This window comes from Arachis hypogaea, chromosome 15 (assembly GCF_003086295.3).
Source record: "Arachis hypogaea cultivar Tifrunner chromosome 15, arahy.Tifrunner.gnm2.J5K5, whole genome shotgun sequence".
Classification (NCBI taxonomy): domain Eukaryota; kingdom Viridiplantae; phylum Streptophyta; class Magnoliopsida; order Fabales; family Fabaceae; genus Arachis; species Arachis hypogaea.
The window spans coordinates 108,711,501-108,725,668 of NC_092050.1; the positions used below are offsets into that span (position 1 = coordinate 108,711,501).

Genomic DNA, 14,168 nt, shown 5'->3' on the forward strand with positions numbered 1-14,168 from the left:
AAACAGAGAATTGAATGGAAATCAGATCTCAGGACCAGAGACTAGAAAACCAAGTCTAGATCTCAATGCCTTCCTAGATCCAACAAGAATAATTGCAAGGAAATTGTAAATTGCAAAGAGAATAGATGAAGAGCAATTAACCGGAAATGAAAATTCAATTAACAGTAAAGAAACAGAGAGATCCAAGATTGAGATTGAAACAGAATTTCTTCAATTCTCCAATCCAAGATCCAAGACAAGTGTAAATGAAATTGAAAGCAATGGAAACAAAGAAATTAAAGTTCACTCAATAACAAAAGCTCTCCGAAAACTATTATGAAAATTTCAAAAGGAAAGCTCTCCGAAGAACTTAATTATATCCTATTTATACACTTTCTTCAATGATCTTCAAGCCTTGAGTTGGGCCTTTGCTCTTGGTGGAATTGGGTTGAAAGAGGCCTTGGTTGATTGCTCTTGAAGTTTGAAGAAGAACCAAAGTGAACCAATTGAACCGGTTTTGAGGTTAGCAAAAGTTGGACCAAAAGTTTGAGCCAAAGTTAGAGCTCCAACTTTCATAGCAGCCAGCACAATTTGCTGGTATGAACGTTGGTGCCAACGTTAGGGGTCTAACTTTGACCTAACGTTGGCCTTGCCTTGTGTGCTAGTGGCGCCAACGTTAGCCACCAAGTTAGGGGGCTAACGTTGGCGCAACTTTTGCTCCTTCCCCATTGAATTTTCATGTGCCAACGTTAGCCTCCAAGTTAGGGGGCTAACGTTGGTGCAAACGTTGGATGGCCAGGGAGGAATTCATGTGCCAACGTTAGCCTCCAAGTTAGGGGGCTAACGTTGGCGCAAACGTTGGATGGCCAGGGAGGAATTCATGTGCCAACGTTAGCCTCCAAGTTAGGGGGCTAACGTTGGCGCAAACTTTTGGAGCCCAGGGGAGAATTTTCAAGTTCCAACGTTAGCCTCCAAGTTAGGGGGCTAACGTTGGGGCTAACTTTTCAACCAAAAGTTTGTGCAAAAGTTTGATGCTAACTTTAGGTCCAGCTTCTTGCTTCCTGGTTCAATTTCACTTATTCCATTGTCCTCTCTTCACTCCTAGCCATTCCTTCTTGCTTCAACCTTTCTCCAAGCTTTCTTCTCCTATCATTAATCAACCAAACTCATCAAAGCTATGCTCAAAATCATGAGATATTCATTCTTTCATAATATGCAACAAATATAGCATAAAACCTCATGAAATGGCATGAATTCATATATGGTTGGTTCAATCAAGGGAAACATGAAAATCTACTCAATTAGCTTGCTTGTAGCTCAAGAAAGTGCATAATTCTAATGAAAACAAAAGAAAAAGACTAGCTAAAATAGGCTAGGATGACTTGTCATCACAACACCAAACTTAAAGCTTGCTTGTCCCCAAGCAAGAAAAGATTTATTGAGAAGAAAGAATGAAATAGAAGATGATGTTCATGCTAGCAGAGTATTATTGATAGTTCATGGGGTTTTGTGTGGATATGCCAATACTCACTTCTTATTGACTCCTAGGCCTAGAAAGTCTCCTTCAAGCTTCAAGTGACATACTGATATGACCTCTCATTATTCCTTTATCCTTGGCTATTACTTTGTTCATAAGCTTTATTTGAGTGTCATGTGTAGCAAGTTCATTTTCTTTTCTTTATACTTGACACATTATTCACCATAGACACTTGGCTCACATTCCTTCTTAAAACATTGATGCCCAGCACCTCTTTGGGTTACTAAATGCCTTGTAGTTAGGTTGCTCTTGATAGTGGACTTTCAGCTGATGATCCCGGATTAGTTAACCCAAGTCACGAGTGTTGAGGCACTCCTAAGAGCTTACTAATCCAAGCAGATCCTAGTACAAAGACATCACAGGCATATATTTCAAAGTTCAAGCTATTGGTGTCCAGCTTTGTTTCTTTTTGTTTTTCTTTTGTTCTGCCACTTTTTGGCTATCTTTTTTTTTCTTTCCTTCTTTTTGTTTTTCTTTCTAACCAAGGAATTTAATTCAATTGAGATTCATAGACAGTAGGCCACTCTTTACTTAGAAGGAGATATCCTAGCTCTTTATCCACTAAAAGTGAGCTATTATACAATCACACACATACCACCACTTACTTTTATTCCACTTCTATCTAACAGAAACCATTTTACTTCACATTCAAACTGTTCTTTTATTGAATTTTAAAGATGCAGGGGACAACACATGCTTCTTGTCAAGTGAAAGTGAATACACAAGCATACACATAGACTAGTTTTACTTGTTCTAAGGGAAGTTTGAATCTGTTTGAACTAAATGAACACTTTATCAAGACATCAATCAAAAATATTTCCCAACAGTAAAGGTTAAGTATAGATACAACCTATTGGTTTGCATTTCTTTTGTTCTCCTTCTGTTGTGCCCCTTTTTGAGTCTTTATGCATGGGACCTTCAATTGGTGGTTAATTCCCACTTAATTCCTTGCTACTTCTTCTGATTCAACAGGTTAACTCTGGGCAAACTTTTGTGTCCTTGCTAAAGGTTAAGATATTGGGACTAAACAAAATAGTTAAGTTGTTGAATAATCTGTTTGATTGCTTGGAACTAGCAATGTGCAGGAAGTTAGAATGAAGTTTTGGTGGAACACCAAACTTAGCATCTTGCATTCTCCCTTCGATTGTTTTTGGTGTGCAACACCAAACTTAGCTTCTTGCAATACATAGCAGTTATCCAACACTCTTATTGAAAAAGTTATGAAAAGAAAACTACCTCCGGTTGGGTTGCCTCCCAACAAGCGCTCTTTTATTGTCACTAGCTTGACATCTTTCAATTCTTTTTAAGAGGGCTGGAGGTGTTGAACCTCTTTTTCCTTATCCAATTGTCCTCCCAAATACAGCTTTGCTCTGTGACCATTTGTTGTGAATTGATTCTTTGTTACCTCATCTAGCAGTTCAATACTCCCATAGGGAAAAACCTTTGTCACCAAGTATGGGCCAGTCCATTTAGACTTCAGTTTGCCAGGGAAAATTTTAAGCCTCGAATTATACAGGAGCACTTGCTGTCCTGGCTTGAATTCCTTCTTTGTGATCTTCTTGTCATGCCACTTCTTAGCTTTCTCCTTGTATATCTTCGTACTTTCATAAGCCTCTAGTCTAAATTCATCCAACTCATTTAGTTGTAACAACCTTTTTTCTCCTGCAGCTTGGGGATCAAGGTTGAGGAGTTTAGTGGCCCAAAAAGCTCTGTGTTCAAGCTCTACAGGGAGGTGGCAGGATTTGCCATACAATAGCTGAAAGGGTGACTTGCCAATAGGAGTTTTAAAAGCTGTCCTATAAGCCCACAATGCATCCTCTAGCTTTCTAGCCCAATCTTTTCTTGTGATTCCCACTGTTTTCTCTAGGATCTTCTTTAATTCTCTATTTGCAAGTTCAGCTTGGCCATTAGTCTGAGGATGGTAAGGTGTGGCTACTTTGTGAATTACTCCATATTTGTGAAGGAGTTTCTCCATTTGTTTGTTGCAAAAGTGACTACCACCATCACTAATAAGACCTTTGGGCACTCCATACCTAGTGAAGATGTGCTTTTTAAGGAATTGGAGGACGATCTGTGCATCACAGGTGGTTGTGGCTATGTCTTCCACCCACTTTGAGACATACTCCACTGCTACCAGGATGTATCTAAAAGAATAGGAAGGAGGAAAAGGCCCCATGAAATCAATTCCCCATAGATCGAACAATTCTAATTCTAAGATAAAGTTTTGAGGCATCTCATTCCTTCTTGTTAATCCTCCTGCTTTTTGGCATTCATTACATTGGTGTACATATTCTCTGGCATCCTTGAAGATAGTTGGCCAATAGAAGCCACTCTGCAGTATTTTTGCGGCTGTTTTTTCTAGGCCAAAGTGTCCACCATAAGCTGAACCATGACAATGCCACAAGATGTCCCTCACTTCACTTTCAGGAATACACCTTCTGATCACTCCATCAGAGCATCTCTTGAATAAGAAGGGTTCATCCCATGAAAATTTCCTTGCTTCGTTGATCAACTTTTTCACTTGTTGCTTAGAGAATTCTTGCGGTATCTTCCTTCCCACTTTGTAATTTGCTATGTCAGCAAACCAAGGTGCTTGCTGGATCTGCAGAAGGTGCTCATCTGGGAAGCTTTCATTTATGGGCTGGGATGCTTTTTGACTTGTTTCATGTGGTAGCCTTGACAGATGATCAGCAACCTGATTTTCAGTGCCCTTCCTATCTCTTATCTCAATGTCAAATTCTTGTAGGAGCAGTATCCACCTGATGAGTCTTGGTTTAGCATCCTGTTTTGACATCAAATACTTAAGTGCAGCATGATCAGTGTAAACCACAACTTTTGATCCTATCAGATATGATCTAAACTTATCAAATGCATAGACTACAGCTAGCAACTCTTTTTCTGTTGTAGTGTAATTTCTTTGGGCCTCATTCAACACTTTACTTGCATAATATATGACATGATGCAAATTTCCCTTCTTTTGCCCAGGTACAGCACCAATTGCAATGTCACTTGCATCACACATGAGTTCAAAAGGTAATTCCTAATCTGGAGGTGTGATGATTGGTGCTGTTGTGAGTTTATTTTTTAAAGTTTCAAATGCATGCTGGCAGTTTTCATCAAAAACAAAAGGGTTATCAAGCATTAACAGATTACTTAAAGGTTTGGCTATTTTTGAATAGTCCTTGATAAACCTTCTGTAAAATTTGGCATGCCCCAAGAAACTTCTAACAGATTTCACATTAATTGGTGGAGGGAGATTTTCTATAATCTCAACCTTTGCCTTATCAACCTCTATCCCTTTTCTTGAAACTTTATGGCCAAGAACAATCCCTTCGGGTACCATGAAATGGCATTTCTCCCAGTTTAAAACCAAATTAGTTTCTTGGCACCGTTTCAAGACAAGAGTTAAATGGTTTAGGCAAGCATTGAAATTATCACCAAAAACAGAGAAGTCATCCATGAAGACTTCTAAAAATTTTTCGACCATATCAGAAAAAATGGAGAGCATACACCTTTGAAATGTGGCAGGGGCGTTGCAGAGCCCAAAAGGCATCCTCCTATATGCAAAAACTCCAAATGGACATGTAAAGGCAGTTTTCTCTTGGTCCTTGGGGTCCACCACGATTTGATTATACCCAGAATATCCGTCCAAAAAGCAGTAATAGGCATGGCCGGCTAACCTTTCCAGCATCTGATCAATGAATGGGAGAGGAAAATGATCCTTCCTGGTGGCATCATTCAATCTTCTATAGTCTATGCACATCCTCCACCCAGTCACTGTTCTAGTAGGGATCAACTCATTCTTCTCATTAGTGATGACCGTCATCCCTCCCTTCTTTGGCACAACTTGAACCGGACTTACCCATGGGCTGTCAGATATTGGGAAGATTATCCCTGCATTCCACAACTTCATTACTTCCTTCTGGACAACTTCCTTCATTGTAGGATTTAGCCTTCTTTGCGGTTGAACCACTGGTTTGGAATTATCTTCCAAGAGGATCTTATGCATACATACTGCAGGGCTGATTCCCTTCAGGTCATCAATGGTCCATCCTAAAGCATCCTTATGAGCTTTGAGTACGTCAAGAAGTTCTCCTTCTTCCTTCTTTGTCAGGGATGAATTAATGATTACTGGGAAGCTCTCCGATGTGCCAAGGAATGCATATTTGAGATGGGTGGGTAAAGGTTTCAGTTCTTGTTTTCGCACATCTTCATTGCTATCTTGTCTTTCATCTTGCTCAGTGAAGGTCTCAGCCACTTGTTCCTCTGTTGCCCCTTGATTTCCTTCTTGCTCTTGAAAATTTTCTTCCACTGTTTCATCCACCAAACTGTCTATCATATCCACTCTTACGTAATCCTCTTGCTCAGGAGCGTTTTGCATTGATTTGAACACATTTATGATCATTTGTTCATTATGGACCCTGAAGGTCATTTCTCCTTTTTCTACATCAATGATGGCCCTTGCTGTGTGTAGAAATGGCCTTCCCAGAATGATTGAGTAGTTTCCTTCTTCTTCAGTGTCCAAAATTACAAAGTCTGTTGGGAAAATAAACTCCCCAACCTTCACCAACAGATTCTCCACAATTCCATTGGGTGTCTTGATTGATCTGTCAGCCATGACTAGTGACATCCTGGTGGGTTTAAGTTCTTCTATGGCAAGTTTTCTCATCATTGAGAGAGGCATTAAATTGATGCTGGCACCCAGGTCACAGAGAGCCTTGTTGAGAATTATCTTGCCAATAGTGCATGAGACTACAAAGCTTCCCGGATCCTTAAGTTTTGGTGGAATACCCCGTTGAATCACAGCACTGCATTCCTCGGTGAGTAATATGGTTTCCCTTTCAAGCCAACTTCTTTTCTTGTTGATAAGATCCTTCAGAAATTTGGAATATAGAGGCATTTGCTCAAGTGCTTCAGCCAAGGGAATATTGATTTCCAACTTTTTGAAAATCTCAAGGAATTTGTGAAAATGCTGGTCTTTAACCTCTTTGTTGAACCTCTGGGGATATGGTAGTGGAGGTGTGATGCTCTTTCCTATTTGCTGCTGCCCCTGAGCTACTTCCTTTGAGCTATGTGGCTGGTTGTCCTTTTCTTTGAGTTTCTCAGTGCCTTTGTTTGGCATCACAACTTGCTTATTAGCCTCATCTACCTTTGTTTGATTCTCATCCTCCATTGGTTCTTTGGTGTTCTCTGCTTGCTTCCTTGTAGTGTCATTGTTGCTTATCAATGTTCTCCCACTCCTTAATTGTATTGCCTTGCATTCCTCCTTGGGATTTGGAATTGTGTCACTGGGCAGTGAGTTTGAAGGTCTCTCAACAGATACTTGCTTGGAGAGTTGCCCCATCTGTCTCTCTAGGCTCTTCAGGGAGGCTTCCTGATTCTTGGCTACCATTTCCTGGTGTTTCAGGATTTTGTCTATCATGGCCTCCAAGTAAGTGATTCTTTGGGCTTCAGGTGATATTTGAGGTGGGTTATGAGATGTGGGTGGTGGATGGTAGGCATTTTGGTTGGTTGGTTGGTTATTAGGGTGGTCATGGTGGCATTTTGAGGTTTTCTGTAGGGGTTTTGGTTAGTCTGCTGCAGGTTGTGATTTTGGTTGCTTCTTGGGTTGTGTTGGTTTGAGTTCCTCTGTCATGGTTGTTGGTTTTGGGCATGGTTATCTCCCCATCTGAGGTTTGGGTGGTTCTTCCAGGATGGATTGTATGTATCACCATACACTTCATTTGGTCCTTGGTTGTGCATATACTGTACTTGCTCTTGTTGTTGTTCTTCTTGAGTTTCTTCACTCTGTCCCCATGTGGTTGATGATTGGCTAGTGTTGACTGCTGCAACTTGGAGACTATCAATTCTCTTGGCCATTTGCTCAAATTGTTGCTGAATTTGCTGCTGCATCATCTTGTTTTGAGCTAGGATTGAATCCACTCCTTCTAGCTCCATTACTCCTCTCCTTTGTGATGGTTGGCGGCCTCTTTGATGAGCAAAGAAATATTGGTTGTTGGACACCATATCAATGAGTTCTTGAGCCTCTTCTGCAGTTTTCATGAGTTGCAAGGAACCTCCAGCTGAATGATCCAAAGCTTCCTGAGATTTCAGTGTTAAGCCTTCATAGAAGTTTTGAAACTTCTCCCACTCATTAAACATAGCAGGGGGACATTTCCTGATCAGAGCCTTGTACCTCTCCCATGCCTCATAGATGGGTTCAGCCTCCATTTGTGTAAATGTTTGTACCTCAGCCTTTAACCTTATAATCCTCTGAGGTGGATAAAATTTGGCAAGGAATTTAGTTACCAAATCATCCCAGTTGTTGATGCTGTCCCTTGGAAACGATTCCAACCATTGAGTGGCCTTGTCCCTGAGAGAAAATGGGAACAGCATCAGTTTGTAACTGTCAAGGGGCACTCCATTAGTTTTGACAGTGTTGCATATCCTCAAGAAAGTGGACAAATGTTGGTGTGGGTCCTCAAGTGGTCCTCCACCAAAGAGCAGTTGTTCTGAACCAACGTGATGAGTTGTGGCTTGAGTTCAAAATTGTTAGCATTGACATTTGGAGCCAAGATGCTGCTCCCACAATGTCTAGGATTTGCAAAGGTATAGGAAGCCAAAACTCTCCTCTGGGGTGGGTTGCCATTGTTGTTGTCTTCTCCACCTGGTGGATTGGTTAAATGTTCCTCCATCTCTTGGAATTCTTCGTCTGATTCCTCTTCTCCAACAATATTTTTTACTCTTTCAGCTCTTCTTAACCTCCTGAGAGTTCTTTCGTCTTGTTCATGAAAATTGGGTATGGTTCTTCTTGTACCTGACATATAAGCAGAGCATGAGAAATGCACAAAACCAGTGACACTTCAATTTACTGCCAGATTGAAGTGTTAGTTAGTTTAAGCAAAAAATCAAACAGTTAGTGGGTTAATCAATATTAAAGGAAAAGTGCTTGATCTAGATCACCACCTCACTTAATCATTGTCAATCTAATCAATCCCCGGCAACGGCGCCAAAAACTTGATGAGTATTTTGGAGGAAAAATAAATTTTTCCCAAAACACACAAATCTAACCGGCAAGTGTACCGGGTCGCATCAAGTAATAAAAACTCACGGGAGTGAGGTCGATCCCACAGGGATTGAAGGATTGAGCAATTTTAGTTTAGTGGTTGATTTAGTCAAGTGAATCAAGATTTGGTTGAGTGTTTTGTAATTTGCAGAAATTAAATTGCATGGAAGAAAAGGGAACAGGGAATTAAAGTGCTGAAACGTAAAGAACAAGAAATTAAATGGCAGAAACTTAGAGTGCAAGAAATGTAAATTGCGGAATCTTAAAGTGCAAGGAATGTAAATAGCTCGAAATGTAAAGGGGATTGGGAGTTGGATTTGCAGAAGTTAAACAAGGAAAAGTAAATTTGCATCAGACAGAAAAGTAAAAGGTATTTGGGATTGAACCGGATATGAAGCAGAAAAGTAAATGAACATAGAAAGCAGTAAACAGAGAATTGAAATGGGAAATCAGATCTCAGGACCCAGAGACTAGAAAACCAAGTCTAGATCTCAATGCCTTCCTAGATCCAACAAGAATAATTGCAAGGAAATTGTAAATTGCAAAGAGAATAGATGAAGAGCAATTAACCGGAAATGAAATTCAATTAACAGTAAAGAAACAGAGAGATCCAAGATTGAGATTGAAACAGAATTTCTTCAATTCTCCAATCCAAGATCCAAGACAAGTGTAAATGAAATTGAAAGCAATGGAAACAAAGAAATTAAAGTTCACTCAATAACAAAAGCTCTCCGAAAACTATTATGAAAATTTCAAAAGGAAAGCTCTCCGAAGAACTTGAATTCTATCCTATTTATACACTTTCTTCAAATGATCTTCAAGCCTTGAGTTGGGCCTTTGCTCTTGGTGGAATTGGGTTGAAAGAGGCCTTGGTTGATTGCTCTTGAAGTTTGAAGAAGAACCAAAGTGAACCAATTGAACCGGTTTTGAGGTTAGCAAAAGTTGGACCAAAAGTTTGAGCCAAAGTTAGGGGTCTAACTTTGGCTCCAACTTTTCATAGCAGCCAGCACAATTTGCTGGTATGAACGTTGGTGCCAACGTTAGGGGTCTAACTTTGACCCTAACGTTGGCCTTGCCTTGTGTGCTAGTGGCGCCAACGTTAGCCACCAAGTTAGGGGGCTAACGTTGGCGCAAACTTTTGCTCCTTCCCCATTGAATTTTCATGTGCCAACGTTAGCCTCCAAGTTAGGGGGCTAACGTTGGTGCAAACGTTGGATGGCCAGGGAGGAATTCATGTGCCAACGTTAGCCTCCAAGTTAGGGGGCTAACGTTGGCGCAAACGTTGGATGGCCAGGGAGGAATTCATGTGCCAACGTTAGCCTCCAAGTTAGGGGGCTAACGTTGGCGCAAACTTTTGGAGCCCAGGGGAGAATTTTCAAGTTCCAACGTTAGCCTCCAAGTTAGGGGGCTAACGTTGGGGCTAACTTTTCAACCAAAAGTTTGTGCAAAAGTTTGATGCTAACTTTAGGTCCAGCTTCTTGCTTCCTGGTTCAATTTCACTTATTCCATTGTCCTCTCTTCACTCCTAGCCATTCCTTCTTGCTTCAACCTTTCTCCAAGCTTTCTTCTCCTATCATTAATCAACCAAACTCATCAAAGCTATGCTCAAAATCATGAGATATTCATTCTTTCATAATATGCAACAAATATAGCATAAAACCTCATGAAATGGCATGAATTCTTATATGGTTGGTTCAATCAAAGGAAACATGAAAATCTACTCAATTAGCTTGCTTGTAGCTCAAGAAAGTGCATAATTCTAATGAAAACAAAAGAAAAAGACTAGCTAAAATAGGCTAGAATGACTTGTCATCAGTTTCTACACACCATAGATTAAGGTGTGGAGCTCTGCTGTTCTTCATGAATTAATACAAAGTACTATTGTTTTTATATTCAACTCAAGTCTATTTCTTCTCCAAGATATTCATTCGTTCTTCAACTTGATGAATGTGATGATCCGTGACACTCATCATCATTCTCACCTATGAAGATGTGCCTGACAACCACCTCTGTTCTACTAGCAATGGCTTGAATACGTATCTCTTGGGTTTCTAATCTAAGATTGGAACCTTCGTGGTATAGGCTAGAATTATTGGCGGCCATTCCTGAGATTCAGAACGTCTAAACTTTGACTGTGGTATTCTGAGTAGGATCTGGAAAGGGATGACTGTGACGAGCTTCAAACTCACGATTGTGAGGCATGTGACAGACGCAAAAGGATCAATGGATCCTATTCCGACATGATCGAGAACCGACAGATGATTAGCCGTGCAGTGACAGCGCATTTGGAACGTTTTCAGTGAGAGGACGGGAAGTAGCCATTGACAACGGTGATGCCCAACATAAAGCTTGCCATGGAAAGGAATATGAATGATTGGAAGAAGGCAATAGGAAAGCAGAGGTTCAGGAGGAACAAAGCATCTTCGTACGCTTATCTGAAATTCCTACCAATGAATTACATAAGTATCTCTATCTTTATTCTATTTTATGTTTATCTTTTAATTATCAATCCTCCATCACCATCTGAATTAGCCTGACTGAGATTTACAAGGTGACCATAGCTTGCTTCAAGCCAACAGTCTTCGTGGGATCGACCCTTACTCACGTAAGGTATTACTTGGACGACCCAGTGCACTTGCTGGTTAGTTGTGCGGAATTGTGACAAAGTGTGATTCACGTTTGAGAGCTCCAAGTCCTTTGGCGCCATTGTTGATGATCATAATTTCGTGCACCAAGTTTTTGGCGCCGTTGCCGGGGATTGTTCGAGTTTGGACAACTGACGGTTCAGCTTGTTGCTTAGATTAGGTAATTTTACTGTTTATTTTCGAAAAAAAAAAGTTTTCAAAATACAAAAAAAATATTTTTTTCTATTTTGTTCTTCAGAGTTTTTAAGAATGAATTCTTGAGTTTCATGATGATCTGTTGAAGTCTGGCTGGCTGTGAAGCCGTGTCTAATCTTATTGGACCAAGGTTTCAACTTATCATCATAAGAGCTTGTTGATTTCTATCAATTTTGCTGTTGTTAGCAATGATCTGCTAAAGCTTGGTTGGCCATTGGCCATGTCTAGTGTTTTGGACCGGAGCTTTCACTGAAAGCTTGGCTGGCTAGTAAGCCATGTCTAATTCTTGGACCGGAGTCTTAGACTAACATTACAATTATTCCTGGAATTCTTATTAAAAATTTTGAATCCCTTCTATTTTCTTTTCCACTCAAGTTTCGAAAATCACAAAAAAAAATTTATAAAACCATAAAAATCAAAAATATTTTATGTTTCTTGTTTGAGTCTAGTATCAATTTTTAAGTTTGGTGTCAATTGCATGTTTCTGTTCTTCTTGCATTTTTCGAATTCATGCATGTTCTTCATTGATCTTCAAGTTGTTCTTGATGATTTTATTGCTCTGATCTTTAAATTCTCTTGTTTTGTGTATTTTGTTGTTTCTCATATGCATTCTCAATTTGTTAGTGTCTCCTATTTGAAAATTTTTAAGTTTAGTATCCTGCATGCATTGTTTATTTGATACTTAGTTGCATTTTTTTTATTATTTCTCATCATTAAAAAAAATTCAAAAAATTTTCAAAACTATGTCTTTTGAAGTCAATAATACAGAGAATTGAAGATTCAGAACATTCAGCAGAGGAATCAAACAAAAAAAGCTAGGCGTTCAAAACGCCCAATGAAGAAGGCAAACTGGCATTTAAACGCTAGCCAGGGTACCTAGCTGGGCGTTTAACACCCAAAAAGGTAGAGTTTTGGGCGTTAAACGCCAGAATGGATACCATTCTGGGCGTTTAACGCCCGGATGACACTAGAGGGAAGGTTTTGTTTTTAATTCAAATTTTTTTCAAATCTTCATAATTTTTCAAAATCAAATCTTTTTCAAATCATATCTTTTCAATCATATCTCTTCAAAATCAATTTCTTTCCATTTTTTATTTATTACTATTTTCGAAAATCCTTGCTAAAATTAATAATTTACTTTAAAATTTTTAAGTTGTTACTTGCCTATTAAGAAAGGATCAAATTTTAAATTTTAAGAATCATATCTTTTACTTTCTTGTTAGTCAAGTAATCAACTTTAATTTTAAAACTTTCTCTTTTTTTAATTTGATTCTCAATCATATCTTTTCAATCATATTTTTTCAATCACATCCTTTTCAAAATTAATTTTCAATCATATCTTTTTTATTTCAAATTTCAAAATCTTTTTCAAAATCACTTAATTTCTTTCCCAAACTTAATTTTCGAAAATCTCAATCAAATTTTCAAAATTTTCTTTTTATTATTTCAAAATCTTTTTAATTTATTTCGAAAATTCTTCCCCTCTTTTGACATCCTTCTATTTAAGGGGCTAACAATCCTACTCAAGGTGCAATTCGAACCCTATTTCTTTAATAAGTTTGAATTCTCTCATCTCTACCTCCTCCTTCTATTCTTCTTTTCCTCTGACACCTCAAGGAATCTCTATACTGTGACATAGAGGATTTTCTACTTTCTTGTTCTCTTCTCTTTCATATGAGCAAGAACAAAGATAAAGGAATACTTGTTCAAGCTGATCCTGAACCTGAAAGGACCTTGAAGAGAAAGCTAAGAGAAGCTAAAGCACAATTCTCTCTAGAGGGCCTAACAGAGCTCTTCAAGGAAGAAAAAACCATGGCAGCCGAAAACAACAATGCCAACAATGCAAGGAAGGTACTTGGTGACTTTACTGCACCTACTCCCGACTTCTATGGGAGAAGCATCTCAATCCCTGCCATTGGAGCAAACAAATTTGAGCTTAAGCCTCAATTAGTTTCTCTAATGCAACAGAATTACAAGTTTCATGGACTTCCATTGGAAGATCCTCATCAGTTCTTAGCTGAATTCTTGCAAATCTGTGACACTGTCAAGACCAATGGGGTTGACCCTGAAGTCTACAGACTTATGCTTTTTCCTTTTGCTGTAAGAGACAGAGCTAGGACATAGTTGGATTCACAATCTAAAGAAAGCCTGAACTCTTGGGAAAATCTAGTTAATGCCTTCTTGGAAAAGTTCTTTCCACCTCAAAAATTGAGCAAGCTTAGAGTGGAAGTCCAAACCTTCAGACAGAAGGAAGGTGAATCCCTCTATGAAGCTTGGGAAAGATACAAGCAATTGATTAGAAGATGTCCTCCTGACATGCTTTCTGAATGGAGCATCATAGGTATTTTCTATGATGGTCTGTCTGAACTATCCAAGATGTCATTGGATAGCTCTGCTGGAGGATCTCTTCATCTAAAGAACACGCCTGCAGAAGCTCAGGAACTCATTGAAATGGATGTAAATAACCAATTCATGTACACTTCTGAAAGGAATCCTGTGAATAATGGGATAGCTCAGAGGAAAGGAGTTCTTGAGATTGATACTCTGAATGCCATATTGGCTCAGAATAAAATATTGACCCAACAAGTTAATATGATTTCTCAGAGTCTGTCTGGAATGCAAGCAGCAACAGGCAGTACTAAGGAAGCTTCCTCTGAAGAAGAAGCTTATGATCCTAAGAACCCAGTAATGGAAGAGGTGAATTACATGGGAGAACCCTATGGAAACACCTATAATCCTTCATGGAGAAATCATCCAAATCTCTCAT

General features: G+C 39.2%; 1 non-coding gene across 1 annotated transcript; it reads right to left on the minus strand.

Moving 5' to 3' along the window:
* Nucleotides 1–13,615: 13,615 nt before the first annotated feature.
* LOC112753784 (small nucleolar RNA R71) lies at nucleotides 13,616–13,723 on the minus strand. The gene has a single exon (XR_003178151.1). It is a non-coding gene; the product is annotated as a small nucleolar RNA R71 (small nucleolar RNA).
* Between the last annotated feature and the right edge of the window lie 445 nt (nucleotides 13,724–14,168).